The sequence below is a fragment of the Oryctolagus cuniculus genome, chromosome 9, assembly GCF_964237555.1.
Source record: "Oryctolagus cuniculus chromosome 9, mOryCun1.1, whole genome shotgun sequence".
NCBI lineage: Eukaryota > Metazoa > Chordata > Mammalia > Lagomorpha > Leporidae > Oryctolagus > Oryctolagus cuniculus.
Window position 1 is genome coordinate 65243298 of NC_091440.1, and position 16591 is coordinate 65259888.

At 41.8% G+C, this 16591-nt stretch overlaps 1 protein-coding gene across 4 annotated transcripts in view; it reads right to left on the reverse strand.

Annotated features, from left to right (window-relative positions):
* LCP1 (lymphocyte cytosolic protein 1) overlaps positions 1-16591 on the reverse strand; it is a 100335-nt gene that overhangs the window by 56671 nt on the left and 27073 nt on the right. For all 4 annotated transcript variants that reach the window (XM_051850058.2, XM_051850060.2, XM_051850059.2 and 1 more), the window contains exons 2-3: positions 2910-2977; positions 1145-1262 (exon numbers count right to left, since the gene is read on the reverse strand). The gene's annotated coding sequence lies outside the window, so the exon portion shown is untranslated. The remainder of the gene's footprint in view (positions 1-1144; positions 1263-2909; positions 2978-16591) is intronic.

The following is a 16591-nucleotide window of genomic DNA, read 5'->3' on the forward strand; positions in this document are numbered from 1 at the left end:
CTCACAGTTATAGGTAATGCTTAATTCCATTCAAATATGCTGGCACAGACATTCTTTAAACACTTTTTACTTAATGGAAACCAATTTTGATGAATTTGTGTAAATTATAAATCAAGAGGGTACAGATAAGCCTCCTTTATTTGTCCGTGGAGGGTTTTTAAAAGAGTTGTTCTGAGGGAGTAATTTAGAAAACAAGTTAGTAATGTTTGATTAAGAAAAAAAATGGACTTTAATAAATATGCCAATTAATGTCTCTTTTTCCCCTCCAAATGACTCTTGATGGATCACAGTATTGTTTGACTGTAATAATAAAATCAAACCAGATACTATGAGATCCAAAGTCTCCAAATTTTGGCAAAGTTTTTGGAATAAATATTCCAGATTAACTTTGTAAGAATTTGTATTATAGACAGAAGTTTTTCCCCAGGAATTTAACTGAAACATTCATTTATATGGTCATAAGCATAAAAAATAATTCAGACAATTTTATAAAACAGTACAATTAAGCAACACAGATCACTTTTATTTTTAGAGACTAAATGGAAAAAAAGAGGTCTTAAATTCCATGTGGTTATTAAGCACACCCATTAAAGACTCTTGGCGCCAAAAACCACTCAAAAAAACCAGTATCACATCCAGTAACGTATGACTTGAGATGTTAATATATCCACTAAAGTACCATAAGGCAGTTTTTAGAAAAATAGAACCACAGGAGCTAAAATTAAACTAGCCCCATTAGGCCAATGAGTAGCACCATCTAAATGATCAATATGCACTTTGCTGAAAACATTTTAAAGTAGATAAAATCACAGTAAATAGCCTTCCTGAAATAAAGCAACAGAAATAAATCAGAACGCAGTTTGGTTTAAAAAGAAAATATAAATCTTAGTTTTGGGGGCACGATCACTGTGGAGAAGTCAAGAAGAACCCAATCCTGAAAGCCAAGGGGCTCCCTCCTGGCTGGGCACCCAAGGTGAGTGCCGATCGCCTGGCTAGTGGGATGGCAGTAGGGCTCACAGCAAGCTTAGGTGACAGGTGCTCAGATGTCAAGTCCCCGGGGCAGCAAAATCTACAATCCCAACAGAGCCGAAGAGCATCACAGGTGCAGAGAGAGACAGGACCAAGAGACAAGAAGCAAAGTTACCTTGTAGAAAACTCTCCTTGGCAGTTCTGCGACTGGTGTGGGACCAGGAACCTCCTTCCTTCTGATCTGCAGAACAGCTCTGTCAAGCTGGGGTGTGTGGTCACAAGGCAGGAAGTGACTAGAATGACAAATCATCAGCCAGGAAAGAAATAGATTTTGTCTTTATAAGGACATTTTACTTAACTTTTTTTTTTTCATGTCTCCTCCTCCCCCCAAAATCACCTGACAGAACAGGTCACACTGAAATGCAGACGCCTCTTACCACTTCCTCTTTATAAGAAACATTTTTGCTCTCCTTCTCTTCCTTCTCCTGCTCTCTGTAGGCAGGCTTCTTACACCTTTCTGACTGCAGACAGCAAGGCAAGGTCAGCCTGCTACCTGACTTACTTGTCTGATTCTATTTGCAAAGGCAAAACCCATGTGCATATAGCAGAAGTAAACAAATTACTCACTTTTAGTGAAAGAGCCAAAAAAAAAAAAAAGGCAAAAAACTCAAAAGATGGTAGCACCTGAAACAAATTGATAAGGATTTCCTTGGGAGAGCCCCACCCAAGCTGGAAGCAAACCTCCTTTGTGAGTCCCCTAACAATGATCTTATTGGTGCAAACAAAACAAAATGATCTCTTGAACAGAAAGACATGAAAGGGAAGGTTTCTATATTATTTACGCACTCTTTTATTTATAGAACACCTATATACTAAGGATCTCTTTAACCCAATTAAAGATTTCAATTATTTAGATGTTTCCTATAAAAAGCAGCAGTCGCACACACAGGTGGCTGCTATAGTGAAATGGAAGCTTAATTCCTTCAGATAGACCCGATTTTTTTAAATGCGTATTTTATAAAATTAGCAGAGGTTGGGGGAGTTCTGTTCCATGCTCAAAGCCCAGATGCTTGACTTGAGGGCGAATTCTCATCATCAAATGAAACATCCTCAAATGCTCACAGCAACTGTGAAGAACATGTCCCACCCCGAGTGACACTTACTAAATATTAAACAGGGTCTCACATTGCCCAGAGACCACTTGTGGTGAGTCAGTCGTGAATCTGCTGTTTAGAAATGAAGATACATTCTATCACTGTGCTCTCAGGTGAGATGGTGAGCTGAGGACATCTGATCATGTCGTGTGCTTTCTAATTTGCTAGGGGCTGTGGAGCTGTTAAGGGGTAGCAGGATTCTGACTGATTGGAGAGCTACGCTTATACTTTCTTTGCTTCTTTGATTTTTCCTCTAGAAAGTTCCTGTTTCTAACCTCAAATTTTAATTGGTTTACTGGTTGATGTACTCCATTAGCCAGTGGTGTAACAGCTTCTTAGTCAGCAGCCCACAGGAGAACATCCAGGGGAGGCAAGAGGGCAGAAGAATGGGAAGAGATGTCAGAGATTCTAGAAATGGCTCACCTCGTAGAGTAACACCAACCCCATCGTGATTCCCCAGGGGTGAATTGCACCAAGATTTTTCCATTGCATAATTACTTCCAATCAGTATTTTGCAAGAGGTTTCAAGAAGCACCTAAATTCTTTCAGGACACCTGAGGACCATCTGTGCATTGCTGTTGCAGTTCTGAGCAAACTACAAAGCAGCAAAGTTCTAGTGGTCTCCACTTGGGTGGATAGAGTCCCCGCAGAGGACTCCAGGACAATGTCCTCACGGTTTTCAAGCTGAAATGGGCAGTGGCAGTGGCAGTGGCTCTCCCCAGTCCAGTTCCACATCCCTGTGGTTTCAGGATGGATTGAAGGGGAGCCAGTATTGGGTTCCTTTACCTGAGAGAAGGAGAAGAACAGACACATGGTGGATCTACCGGTGCTTGTTCATCTGGGACCTGAGAAATCTGAAAAGCAGAGAGCAAAATGTATTTGTGCATTGGTTCAACAGGTATGGGAGTGACTGTCAGAGCTGGTGACTGAGAAGGAATGACACAATTACCGCTCTCAGGGAGTCAGGGAGTTCAAAGTCTAGTGGGGTTCTCCCCACGTAATTAGATACATGGCATCTATCACAGGGGGCGGAAAGGCAGTGCAACATGAAGCAGATGCAGATTTGAGTAGAGCTGACATTTGAACACAGAGAAATATGCGCAGTTATGTCTAGCACCTGGGTCAAGTCAAAACAAGAATTTAGGATTCCAGACAACATCCAGATTGTAGAAGATGAAACCAATGAATTAAGCACAGCTTACATGCACCCAGTTGGCAGATTCCTCTTCTACGATAGCACCGAATCAGCTCTGGCTCCACGTCAGCCACCCACCACCCCCTTAGCCACATCCTGGGCCATCTCAAGTCCTGCCCTACTCCCTCAGTCTTAAACTCTGTATCTGCTGCTCAGTGGCCAGGTCTACCCTGGTGGAAGCAGTTGTTTGGGTCTTAGACTGAGACATTTTTGGAGAGCAGACTTTTATCACTGTCAGAGTTTGGGATTGCTTGTGCATTGTAAAAATAAATAGAAGAGTGGCTTCTGGTTTTATCACTGTTTTTACAGTCAAAACAGACAATGTACCCTCTGTAGGCCCCCACCCTCTGCACACCTCCGCTGCTGCCTCTCCCACGCCTTCACTGGCCTGTGCTGTGCTCCAGCACTCCCTGACTTCATCTCGCCCCTGGGCCTCAGGCCGTGACACCAGAGCCCCAGCTACTCTCAGGCCTCTCTGACGGCTGCTGAGCCAAGTCACAGAGACACAGACTTGGAATGCTAGACATTCAAGCTGCCTGACTTCAGTGACTTCTCAGAAACATGAAGCGTCTGCAGGAAGTTCATGGAAACTGTGTACAATGACAAAAACAAAAATTTAAAAACTTTTAAAATGGATTTAAAAAGATTTGCACCAAAGTAAACTTAATCCCATCCTTCCTCCCCCGACACACACACACACACACACACACACACACACACACACTTTGAAGTCCTCTCATACTTTCATTCAATTTAAGTCCTGAGAACAGGCATTCTCAGCCCAGGGTCCACACGCCTCTAAAATTAGGTTCCTAATTGTGTATGTGCTTTCTTCTTTGAAAAACATCCATCATATTATTAATTTATTGAAGACATCACAGATCCCAAATGTTGGGCATCTATTCTAAAGTCTCTCCTCCTGCCTCAGCCTCTCACTCCACCATCGCACACCCTTTCCTGGCCCAAGATCCCTCTGCTGTCCCCTATCTACTGTGATGACCCGAGTCCTTTGGAAGGACTCTCTCTGCTCTCACAGGTTCACCTTTTCCGCGCAGTCAATCTTAAAGGAGCAGGCGTCCTTTCTTCTGTGGTTCCTCAGTACCGTCTGAATCTTCTCTGCTGCTTCCTTAGATACCTTGCCCCGTCAACTATCTCACGTTTTTCTAGCATCTCCATCAACATATGGAAGATTCATTTAGATGGGCCCAGTGCCTGCCTTTGTAGAACGTCAACTATAGTTGAGGACACAGACAAGTAAAAAGGCAAATGAGTGTTCTCAGAACCATAGCAGATGAGAAGCAGAGAGCCCAGACATGGGGCCCAAGAGGGAGCACAGTAGTACATCAGTTTATACAGTTGTTGCAAGTGCCGAGCAGAGAACTTGGAATGAGTGTCTGAAGCATGGTAAATGCTGTGTAAAGGTTAACTAGTCTTTTAATGTTTATACCAGGCGCTGATCTGGTGCACACCCTTCATACTCATTGTTTCATTCATTCTGTGTAACAATCCTATGTATTAGGTATTATTTTTGCTTTTCTCTGCCAAGTTTTAAATAATATATTTACTGAGATATGAGCCCCATACCATAACATTTATCTTTTAAATGAGTGCAATTTAGTGTTTTTTTAGTGTAGTAACATAATTACGCAACCATTACACTTTATAATTCTAAGAAACCCTGTACCCATTAGCAGTTACTTCTGTTTTACCCTCATTTCTCAAATCCCCAGCCACAGGCAACCACTAGTCTATTTTCTGTTCCTATAGATTTGCCTAATCTGGACATTGCACAGAAAAGGAATCATCTAACACCAGGTCTTTGGTGACTAGTTTCTTTTACTTAGCATGCTTTCACGATGTACGTATATCGGTATTGCATTCCTTTTTACAGAAAAACGATTCTCCCTTGTATGGACATATCATGTTTTATTTATCCATTCATCAGTTGACGGACATTGTGACTGTTTCTACTTTTTTGATGTTATGAATAATACTACTATGAACATTTACTTATACTTTTTGGTGTGGACATAATTTCCTCAGTTTTGTAATCAAAGTAATACCCGTATATAGTTCTGGAAGTCAAATCTTATCACAAAACACCTGTGTCCTCCTGTCTGGCCATGTTGCCCAGCTGCCCTTAAGAAGGTTCTTCCATCGTCACCCTGGAGACCCTACTTCCCCTTCTGGGCTGGACTGCCTATTGGTGGACCACACACCTTCCACTTTCTTGGTCTACTTCCTTGTTTGAGTAAACACATCCTCCTGTAGAGCCCTGCAGGACATAAATTTCCTGATAGATGTTACAACTGACAACATGTAGTATCTTCCATCATTCTTGGAAGCACCCTAGCAATTAGTTTCTCTCAGAATACTCCAGCGTGTTCTAGGTTTCCAGTGTGAGAAGTCCAATACTATCCCACCTTATGGTCCTTTGTGTGCCATTTTTGTTTTCTTTCTGGAAACTTTTTTGGTTCTTTTGTCTGTTTTCATTCATTGTGCTAAGTACTTTGTTGTCTTTTTTAACCTGGACATTCCAGTCTTCCAGTTCTGGAAAATTCTTTGTCTTTATCTTCCTTTCCTCAGTTTTATGTTCTCTTTCCCTGAGATTACATTTTTTGCATGTTGTACCTCTTGGGTTGATCTCTAATTTTCTTTGCATTTTTTTAAATCTCTTGGCCTTCCAGTTTTACTGTCAGAGACTTTTTTCAGCATTTTCTTCAAAATGCCTATTGAATTTTTAATTCCTGTTATCATTGTTTAAATTTCTCTTTATTCTGTGCCACTGTAACAGAATACCAAAGACTAGGTAATTTATAATAACCTGGATATGTATTGGCTCACAGTTCTGGAGATGGGGAAGCCATATCAAACTGCTGGCATCTAGCAAGGTCTTTGTTGCTGCCGGAGGGCTGGAGTAAGGCGACCAAACTTGCCTTTTATAATGGCAATTCATCAGAGCTGAATCACATCGTAAAAAGCCCATCCCTTAATTAAATTTCAACATGAATTTTGGAGGAGACAAATAGTCTAATCACAGCAATAGCCAAAAACTCTTTTTTTTCCTGAATGCCCCCCCCCACTGCTTTTTTTAATAGCAAGGTAGTGGTCAGACTCTTACATAAATTTTCTGCAATCCTCCTGCTTTTAGCTCTATTCTGCACTTTTGCTTTCAAAAGTATCTAAATACCTCTGAATTCTGGGCTTTGCTGGGCACTCACTGTGGAGTTCGCATTGCTTCTTGTTGGCTCTTTTCAGTCTAGGCTCGAGGTTCAGATGGGTCATGTGCGCTAAAGTATTTTCAATCTACTTCATGGCCTCCAAGAATCTGTTGCCATCTCTTGTGTACTGTTGCCTCATTTGATATTGGCCCTTGGAATACTCACTTGGAACTCCATGAAGCCAGAGTTGAGCTTGTTTTGTTAGTTCTTAAATGCCGTACCCAGTATTTCAAAAATATTTGTTGAATAAATTAATGAAGTGGTCTAAGCTGAGACTTGAAGGGTGAGATGGAAAGGAAAGGGGAAAATGTGCTCTAAGCACAGGGAATGGCATATGTGAATGATTACGGGTGAGAGAAAACGACGTACATCAAGACTTTGACAAGGGCAAGGAACTACTGCAGTCAAGAGTGCAAAGTTGGGGGTAAGTGCAGAGAGGACAAAGCAGGAAGATTTACCTGTTCAAAGGTCCTGGTATCTGCTGCTCCTCCGCACGCGGAGGAGCCGCACCGGACCGGGCGCTTGTTGTTCCCTTTTTTTTTACAAGTCCTTTCTATAGTAAAGTAAGAATAAGTAAACAGCAAACTCCCAAAGCAAGAATGAGTAGAGAGAAATGAGAAAGAACGAAGTAACGCGCTTCCCCGCGAACTCTCCAACGCACTCTCCAACCAACCCACCACACCATGCCGTCTCTCTCCTCCTATATAGTCCTCTCCACCAATCCCAACTCGGCTGCCCACACGCCGAGCACGCCGCTCTCCTCCAATCAGGAGCAGCTCCTGCAGCTTGTCAAGTTGGTGAGAGGCAGCTGGGTAGAAGCTGTTTACTTCTCTCCCAGCGCCATATTGTGGGAGAGCAGATGCATAGAATAAATCTTAATTCCAGTAACAGTATAGTCCGAATTGCTCCCCACAGTATCATCTTTTAACCCTGTTAGGGAATTTGGGCTTTACCCTGTTAGTCAAAGTTTTCCAGAAAAACAGGACAATAGGTTGTATACACATGTGTGCATGCATGCGTATACACACACGCATTTATGGTAGGGAATTGGTTCATGTGACGGTGGGGACTGGCAGGTCCCACAATCTGCAGGGAGACCCAGAAGAGCCAATGGTTTAGCTCTTGTCTGAAGGCATAGAGCCAAAGTTTCAGTTTAAATCTGAACAGAGAAAAAAAGTCAGTGGGCCAATTTGAGAGTAGCAAGTCAGAAAAAAATGATCTTTTATTGGGAGGAGAGTCAAACTTCGTTTTATTTTGGCCTTCAATAGATTGAAAGAGGATTGCCTATCTAGAGAAGGGTCATTTTCTTTACTCAGTCTCACAAACACATTACTTTCACCAAAAACACTGTCATAGAAACCCAGAATGTTTGGACAAATATCTGGGTCTCTCATAGTCTAGTCAAGTTAACACATAAAATTAACCATCATACACTGTGAGTAACAAGGAGCTATTTTAGGGTTTATGTTCATTCCCAGGGCTGATCCGATAAACTACCACAAAGAGGGTGGTTTGAAAATAAAAGAAATGTATTTTCTCACAATTTTGGATCCCAAAGGTCTGAAACTAAGGTGCTGGTAGAACTGGTTCCTCCTGAGTGTTGTGAGAGAATTTGTTCCTTCCCTCTCTTCTGGCTTCTGAGGGTTTGTTGGCAATCTTTAACATCCTAGGCCACACCCCTATTTCTGCCTCCTATTGACATACATCTGTGTCTGAAGTTTCTCTTTTTAAAAGAAGACAGGCCTGCCATTAGGGCATAGCCTAATGATCTCATCTTACCCTGAACATCTGCAAAGACCCTATTTCCAAATAAGGGCACAACCACAGGCAGGAGATTGAAGACTTCAACATTTTGGGCAGGATATAACTCATACTAGTCATAAACGGAAAGGGACACAAACTGACCTGTGTTTTAGAAGACTCCCCTTAGCACCAATGAGAATCATAAGATGGCAAGGACTGGAGCAGGGATGGGGAGAATAAAGACCAGTCCATCTCAGAGGATTTTGTCTTAAGCTGGGATAAGATAACAGTAGCAGTGAGACAAAAAGGTGAGTAGGTTCAAGAGACATTTAATAGGCAGACAAGAAGGGAGGACTATAGAGAAAGAGCTTGAATAAGAAAGAAGGAGCAGTCAAGAATGACCAGCTTCTGAATGGGAAACTGGGTAATGGCGAGTGGAGCCGTGCAATGAGACAGGGAACTCAGAAGGTTTGGAGGGGAGCATTATGAATTTATGAAATGCTGCCTTATTTCATCAGTTTCCACACAATCTTTATTGGGATGCTCCTCTCATCACTCTTCTGAAACTCATCTCCACTCAATCTTCAATGTCGTTTCTTTAACATTTGGTCTTGTTAAATATCCTTTCCTTTTCCAAACTATTTTCTCCATCAACAATTGATATTTAAGTGGAAAATGGATCGTTTTATTTTTGAAATCCCGCCATCATCTCAAATATCTAAAACTGAATTCACAGTCTTTCTGACAAGTAAGCTGCAGCTTCCCCCATCCATTCCCTCCCTTGTTCAGCCAGGAGCATATCTTTGACCCAGGATGGGCTAGAGTATTCCTTGGCTTCTGCTTTCTCCTAAGTAACTACATATAGCCCAAGTACATTTATTTTTTCCCAATAGTCTTCCTCAATTTTGTTCTTTCTTTGCCCCTTCTGCCTTGTTACATTTAGATTAACTTCATGATTTCCTATCTCACCACTCCAACCACCCAGCATATCAGCTTCACATTACCCTTCATAAGCTACACTTTCTTTCCATAACTTTCCTGCTCACTATGCATCCAAAATTGCTCATCACTTCCAGGATAACAGTCAAAGGCTGCTTCAACCCACCTTTCCAGCCTCACACTAACAACAGAAGCCCTCTAGTGCCTTTATGCCATTCTGACTTTAATCCTCAGAAACACCTTGAACATTTCTCATTATGCTCATGAGGTTCCTGCCTGCTCTTTCCACTTCCTGTCTCTATAAATCTGAAACATTTTCCAAGAACCAAGAATAGGACAAACTGTATAATTCTTAGGCCTCAGTGAAAAATGAAAATGCGAGATTCTTTAAGAAATGTTTAGATCTTGACTTTTATTGCAGAGCATTAAATCAAGTGTGAAGTCCTTCTGAGCACAGGCTCTGTAAGCAATGAAGGTACCCTGACCAAGAAGCCTTCCTTCACCACCAATCAATTCTTTCTTTGTCTCATAACTACAGAACTTGTTTATAAGCCATGCTGGGCAGTTTTTTGCATGCCACCTTTCATTGTCAGTATTTATAACTATATATCTGAATGTGTTTATAGTACCTTCATTCATTTAGTACTTATTAGAAACATACATATTAGGTTTCCAGACTTTAAGAAAACAAAACCAAATGACCCAGTCTCATAAACTCAAGGAGTTTGCAATCCAGGAAGCTACCAAACATACCAACAATTCTAATACCGTACTCTTATGGGGGCCAGCACCGTGGCACAGTAGATTAATCTTCTGCCTGTGGCACTGGCATCCCATATGAATGCCGGTTCAAGTCCTGGCTGCCCCTCTTCCAATCCAGCTCTCTGCTATGGCCTGGGGAAGCAGTAGAAGATGGCCCAAGTCCTTGGGCCCCAGCACCCACGTGAGAGACCCAGAAAAAGCTCCTGGATTCTAGCTTCGGATTGGCACAGCTCCAGCCGTTGCAGCCATTTGGGGAGTGAACCAACGGAAGGAAGATCTTTTTCTCTGTCTCTCCGTCTCACTGTCTGCAACTCTACCTTTCAAATAAATAAATAAATAAATACTCTTTTTTAAAAATGCCCTGTAATCACTCTGTGGTCCAAAGATGCATAGGGTACCAGAAAGAATGGGAGTGAGTGGCAGGCAGGAAGGAATCTTAGAAGATGTGTAGCTGGAATCACAATGAGATATTATCTTACATCCATTATGATGGCTATGTAAAAAAGACAGAAAATAACAAATGTGAGGATGTAAAGAAAAATAAACCTCTGTACTCTGTTGGTGGGATGTAAATCAGTACAGCCATATGGAGAACAGTAAGAAGATTCCTCAAAAAATTAACAATAGAACTACCATATGATCTAGCTATTCCATTTCTGGGAATGTATGTGAAGGCAATGAAATCAGTATGTTGAAGAGATATCTGCACTCCGTGTTCACTGCAGCATGTTCATAACAGATAAGAAATGGCATAACCTAAGAGTCCAGCAATAGATGAATGTATAAAGAAGCTGTAATGTGATATATCTACACAATGGAAGACTTGTCGGCTTTACTTAAGAAAGAAATTCTATTATGTGCAACAACATGGATGTACCTAGAGGAGATAATGTTAAGTGAAATAAGCCAAGTACAGAGAGACAGATACCAAATGTTCTCACTCATGTGTGGAATCTAGAAAAGTTGAACTGGTAGAAACAGAGAAGATTTAGAGACTAGGGAGTAGAGGAAATGCGGAGAGGTTGGTCACAGGGCATTAAATTTCGGGTAGGCTTGAAGCTAAATTATAGAGATCTATTACACAGCTTGATGACTACAGTTAATAATAATGTACTATATACCTGAAAATTCCTAAGAAGTAGATTTTAAATGCTCTCTCCACAAAAAAAAAAAAATAAGTATGTGAGATAATGGATGTATTTTATTTAACCATTCCACAACACAAACATAAAATATCATATTTAAAAAAATTTTTTTTTGTTTATTTGAAAGGTAGAGTTATAGACAATGAGAGAGAGACAGAGAGAAAGGTCTTCCTTCCATTAGTTCACTCCCCAAATGGCCGCTATGGCCAGAACTGCAACGATCTGAAGCCAGGAGCCAGGTGCTTCCTCCTGGTCTCCCATGCGGGTGCAGGGGCCCAAGCACTTGGGCCATCCTCCACTGCCTTCCCGGGCCACAGCAGAGAGCTGGACTGGAAGAGGAACAGCCGGCGCCCATATGGGAAGCTGGTGTCACAGGCAGAGGATTAACTAAGTAAGCCATGGTGCCAGCCCCAATAAAATATAATATTGTACACAACAAATCTTTATAACTTTTAGTTCCCAATTAAAGAAAAAACAAGACAATGATGTACAGCAGGGCCTTGAGAAATGTATGAGTATAGATGTCTAGGAAAGGAGGTTAGGAAGTGACAAAGGGCATTTCAGGCAGAGGGGCCGGCACATGCACATCATGGTGGGTCGTGACATATGTCTCCCAACAAAAAGTCAGTTTATGGAATACAGGAATTACAACCTACCACAGCACCTAACACTGTGCATTGCACACAGAAGACAGCACATATTTGATTAGGTGACAGAACAAACCGACTCTATACACAATATGGCATTTAAAGCTTAAACCAATGACCCAAAGTCATCAGACACTGAAATATGAATCTATAATTCATTCTCTAAGCATGACAGATCTTCTAGAGAATTGGTAATATGCAGTCCCCATATAAAAGTTGACTTTGCATCTGTTTAATGCTAATGTTACCACCCTTTTCTGATAACAGTGCAATAAAAGCTAATTACAGTTATTATTGTTGGGTAAGTTATAAAAGAACAAGGGTTCTTTATAGCTGCAAATTTTATTTTCATAAAATGTCACGCACATAAAAATGTTATCTCTATTTTATTCCTAGGTATTCAGTGGTGAAATTCAGCAAACAATACAGGCTGCAGCCATTACAAAAGTAGAAAACTCATCTACCTATAACTTCCAACAGCTCCCTAGATATTCACTGACATTTTACAATCTATTTGCATTAACGCAGTCTTTGAAACAGATGCAAGATAAGATGAATGTGTATCACTTACCTCTGCTCTCCATGCTGGAAATACAAGATTTCCTCTACTTTTGTAAAGAGATATGTTGTTGCTGCTTCCCAAATATGTTTGACTCTACATATCACCATAGGTTTGTTTTTTTTTTGTTTGTTTGTTTGTTTTTTTGGGACAGGCAGAGTTAGACAATGAGAGAGAGAGACAGGGAGAAAGGTCTTCCTTCTGTTGGTTCACCCCCCAAATGGCTGCTACCGCCAGCGTGCTGTGTTAATCCAAAGCCAGGAGCCAGGTGCTTCCTCCTGGTCTCCCATGCGGGTGCAGGGCCCAAGCACTTGGGCCATCCTCCACTGCCTTCCTGGGCCACAGCAGAGAGCTGGACTGGAAGAGGAGCAACTGGGACAGAATCCGGTGCCCCAACCGGGACTAGAACCCGGGGTGCTGGCACCGCTGGCGGAGGATTAGCCTAGTGAGCCATGGTGCCGGCATCACCATATGTTTTAAAGTAAGCATACAGAGAATAAAAGAGGGTGAGAATCAAATGTTTCAATGAAAGAGAAAAAATGTAAAGTCATGAGCCTTTTAACAGTGCAAACCTAAAGAAAATAAATAAAAATAAAAATCTTGTAAGAAAAATATCTGAGGCGCATGGTCCCTGGTAAAAGAAAAAGATCTGGAATTAAAAATCTTAGTGACACATCTTGATTCTGGTGTATATAAACATATTCGGGGTATCACATTTTCCTTTCCTCAACTGAATTTCTGCTGTGTCATGGGGTTACTTCAAAGAATAAATGAGATAACATGTGTTAATACACCTAACTGAGGGGGGGTCCCAATTATTTTTCATCTACTAGTTGCCCTTCTCTGTGTGCCTTAACACATCACATTTAACTCTTCCAGTAAGTACAATATATAAGTAGCATTTTCTATATTTTAAGGTAAGGAAACTGAGACCCAGATGAAAATTCTTTGTTTATCTGCAGATACAATATAAAAATATTTCTGGTCAAGTTCTCCTTTCTTTAAATAGAGATATGAATCAGCTGCTAATTCTCCATATCCTAGGCCAAAGGATAGTCAATGAAGTTTCAGGGAATTCATTTGACAAAGCTTCCTTATTTCAGTCACTTTTAGTCCTTAATAAGCAAATAGTTACCATGTGTAATGAAATGTTAGAGATGACACAAAACAACCATATGTAAAAAGAATCACAGGAAATTTGATCAGTAGTGAGTGGGAAATGAAATCAACCATTTTAGATTAGTCTGGTGGTAGAATAATGGCACTGAGGAGAAAGTGGCTGAAAACAGGAAGAGTTAGGAACCCAACACTATGGTCTAGATATGCAGCAATGACCGTTGGGCCTGTACTGGTGGCAATGGGCAATGGGAGCAAAACGCAAACCTAAGTGATATTTCAGGGATCCCAAGATGGCTGAAAAGGAAAAAGACATGCTGACTTCGCCCAGAGGAAAATAGCAGAATAAAATCAGAGGACGTGTGCTCCCAGGGGAGGGATGGAAAGGAGTTTGCCATGGAAATTCTAGAAAAGGAAGCGGGATGCTATGGAGCAGTGTGGAAGGTGCGGAGTGGACAGTGAGTGGGGACACCACAGGTGGGACTCCCACAGCTGAGGGCTGGAGGACACACCAGCATCTGAGCCCAAGGTGAGCGTAGACAGTGGCAGCCAGCACCACTGGTGATGCTGCCTGAGCGAGAACACTGTGGACCACACGGACATTGAGTCTGGCCTACAGCCCTCATGGTGGGCAGGATACCCATATAATCCAGTGAAAGAAAAGCACATTTCTTTCTCTCCATCCCCCAACAAGGGTGCCTGGCAACCAGCAGGAGGAAGGTACCATTTTTGATACCAGTAGAGGCTGTGGGTGGTTCTTATGTGCACACATGACCAGGGGATTTTACTAGAGGGGAAAAAATCTGCATTCCCCACTGACTTTGAGTCTGGCTGGGAGGGTTGACAGGGGGCTGGGCACCCTTTTAGAACTATGAGGTGCCCCAATCCTCTCAGAATATTGCAGGCTCCAGGGCGCAAACTGCCAAGGTAGACTCCCATAGGAAGTTGGCTCTGGGAATGTCTCTACTCTCTTGGTGGACAGGACAGGCTAGTGGGGCAGAACAGATCCTCTGCACCCTGTGACTGTGGGAGCCTTACAAGCTGTGACTGTGAGAATTATGTGACTGCACGACAGGGTGCAGGGTGTAGCTGGGTCTCTGGGCAATCAGTGAGTCTGGTGACAGAGGCTCAAAGCTCTCTGTCAGGCTGGTGTGGGTTCACTAGAGTTCTGTGCTCACACTGAGGTCTGCACAGATCTTCTGTGTGGTTCATGCACCAGTGTGGACAGGGATTGTACCAACTGTGGGCTAATCCCAGTCACTGATCACCTTGGAAGAGAGGAGATGAGGTTGTGATTGCAATAGGCATGATTATACCCTCTCCCCTGCTGACAACAGAGGAGATCTACCATGCCCAAACTGGACATCACTCTAGATTCTTGTCCCACCCTGAAGCATTGACAAGAGTCCCCTGGCCCCACCCAGAACACACCTCTGGGTATTCACTGAAAGTGCAGACAACCCACTAAGATACAGAGGCATAGCTCAATGATAAAATCAATCAGAGAAAAAACCAAAAGTATTTTCACAAATGCCTAAAAATAAATGCAGAAACACAAGAAACAAGAACAAAAAAGACATGACTCCTCCAAAGAAGCTCAACATTTCAATATTAGAACATGAAGATGAAGAGAATGATGAAATGCCTGAAAAAGAATTCAAAAGAACAATCATAGGATTACTCAGAAGCAACGAGAAACAATTTCATGAGTTAAAGAAATCCATACATGGCATGGATGAAAAACTTTCCTATGAGGGGCCGGTGCTGTGGCTCACTTGGTTAATCCTCTGCCTGCGGCGCTGGCATCCCATATGGGCGCCAGGTTCTAGTCCCAGTTGCTCCTCTTCCAGTCCAGCTCTCTGCTGTGGCCTGGGAAGGCAGTGGAGGATGGCCCAAGTGCTTGGGCCCCTGCACCCACGTGAAAGACCAGGAGGAAGCACCTGGCTCCTGGCTTCAGATCAGCGTAGCTCTGGCCATAGCAGCCATTTGGGGGGTGAACCAATGGAAGGAAGACCTTTCTCTCTGTCTCTCTCTCTCACTGTCTAACTCTATCTGTCAAATAAATTTTAAAAAAGATGAAAAAAAAAAAGAAAACCTTTCCTACGAGCTTGAGATTTTGAAGAGAAATCAAACCGAAATATCAGAAATGAATTCAACATGGCAAATAAAAATACAGTGCAAAGCCTTAACAACAGACTTGGCGAGGCAGAAGAAAGAATATCTGAACTAGAAGACAATCTTTGAAAATATCTCACAGACACAAAAAAGAAAAAATTAGAAAAATTTAAAACATTGTTTGAGATTTATGGGATACTATCAAATGACCCAACATACACCTGTTTTAAGAGTTCCTGAAGGTATGGAAAGAGAGAATGGACTAGAAGGCCTAGTCAGTGAAATAATAACAGAAAACGTCCCTAATTTGGAGAAAGAAAGGGATATACAAATATAGGAAACACATAGAACTCCTAATAGATATGACCAGAAAAGATTTTCACCATATCACTTTGTAGTCAACCTTTCTATAGTAAAACATAAAGAATGGATTGTAAATTGTGCATGAGAGCAACATCAGATTACTTTCAGAGGGTCTCCAACTAGACTCACAGCTGACTTCTAATCAGAAACCCTAGAGGCTAGGAAAGAATGGAGAGATATAGTCCAAATCTTAAGAGAAAAAATTTTCAACCCAGAAAACTGTATCCTGCAAAGTAACCATATATGAATGAAGGTGAAAATAAAGACCTTCCACAATGAACAGAAATTGAAAGAATGTGTCACAACTTGTTCAGTCTTACAAAAGATGCTTAAGAATGTGCTATACAGAGAAACACTGAAAGACAGTCATATTTATGAAAGACTGTGAAGGCAGAAAATCTAGTAAAAGTCAAAAGGAATCCAAAGCAAACAATAGGAATATTGACAGAAAAATGGCAGGGCCAAGTCTTACTTATCAATAATAAACTTGCATGTAAATGACCTAAATTCTCCAATTAAAAGATACAGACTAGCTGAATGGACTAATAAACAAGACCCATCTATTTGCTACCTATGAGAAACACACCTCAGGCTGGCATTCTGGCATAGTAGGCTAAGCCTCCATCTGTGGTGCTACCCTCCCAAATGGGTGCCAGTTTGTGT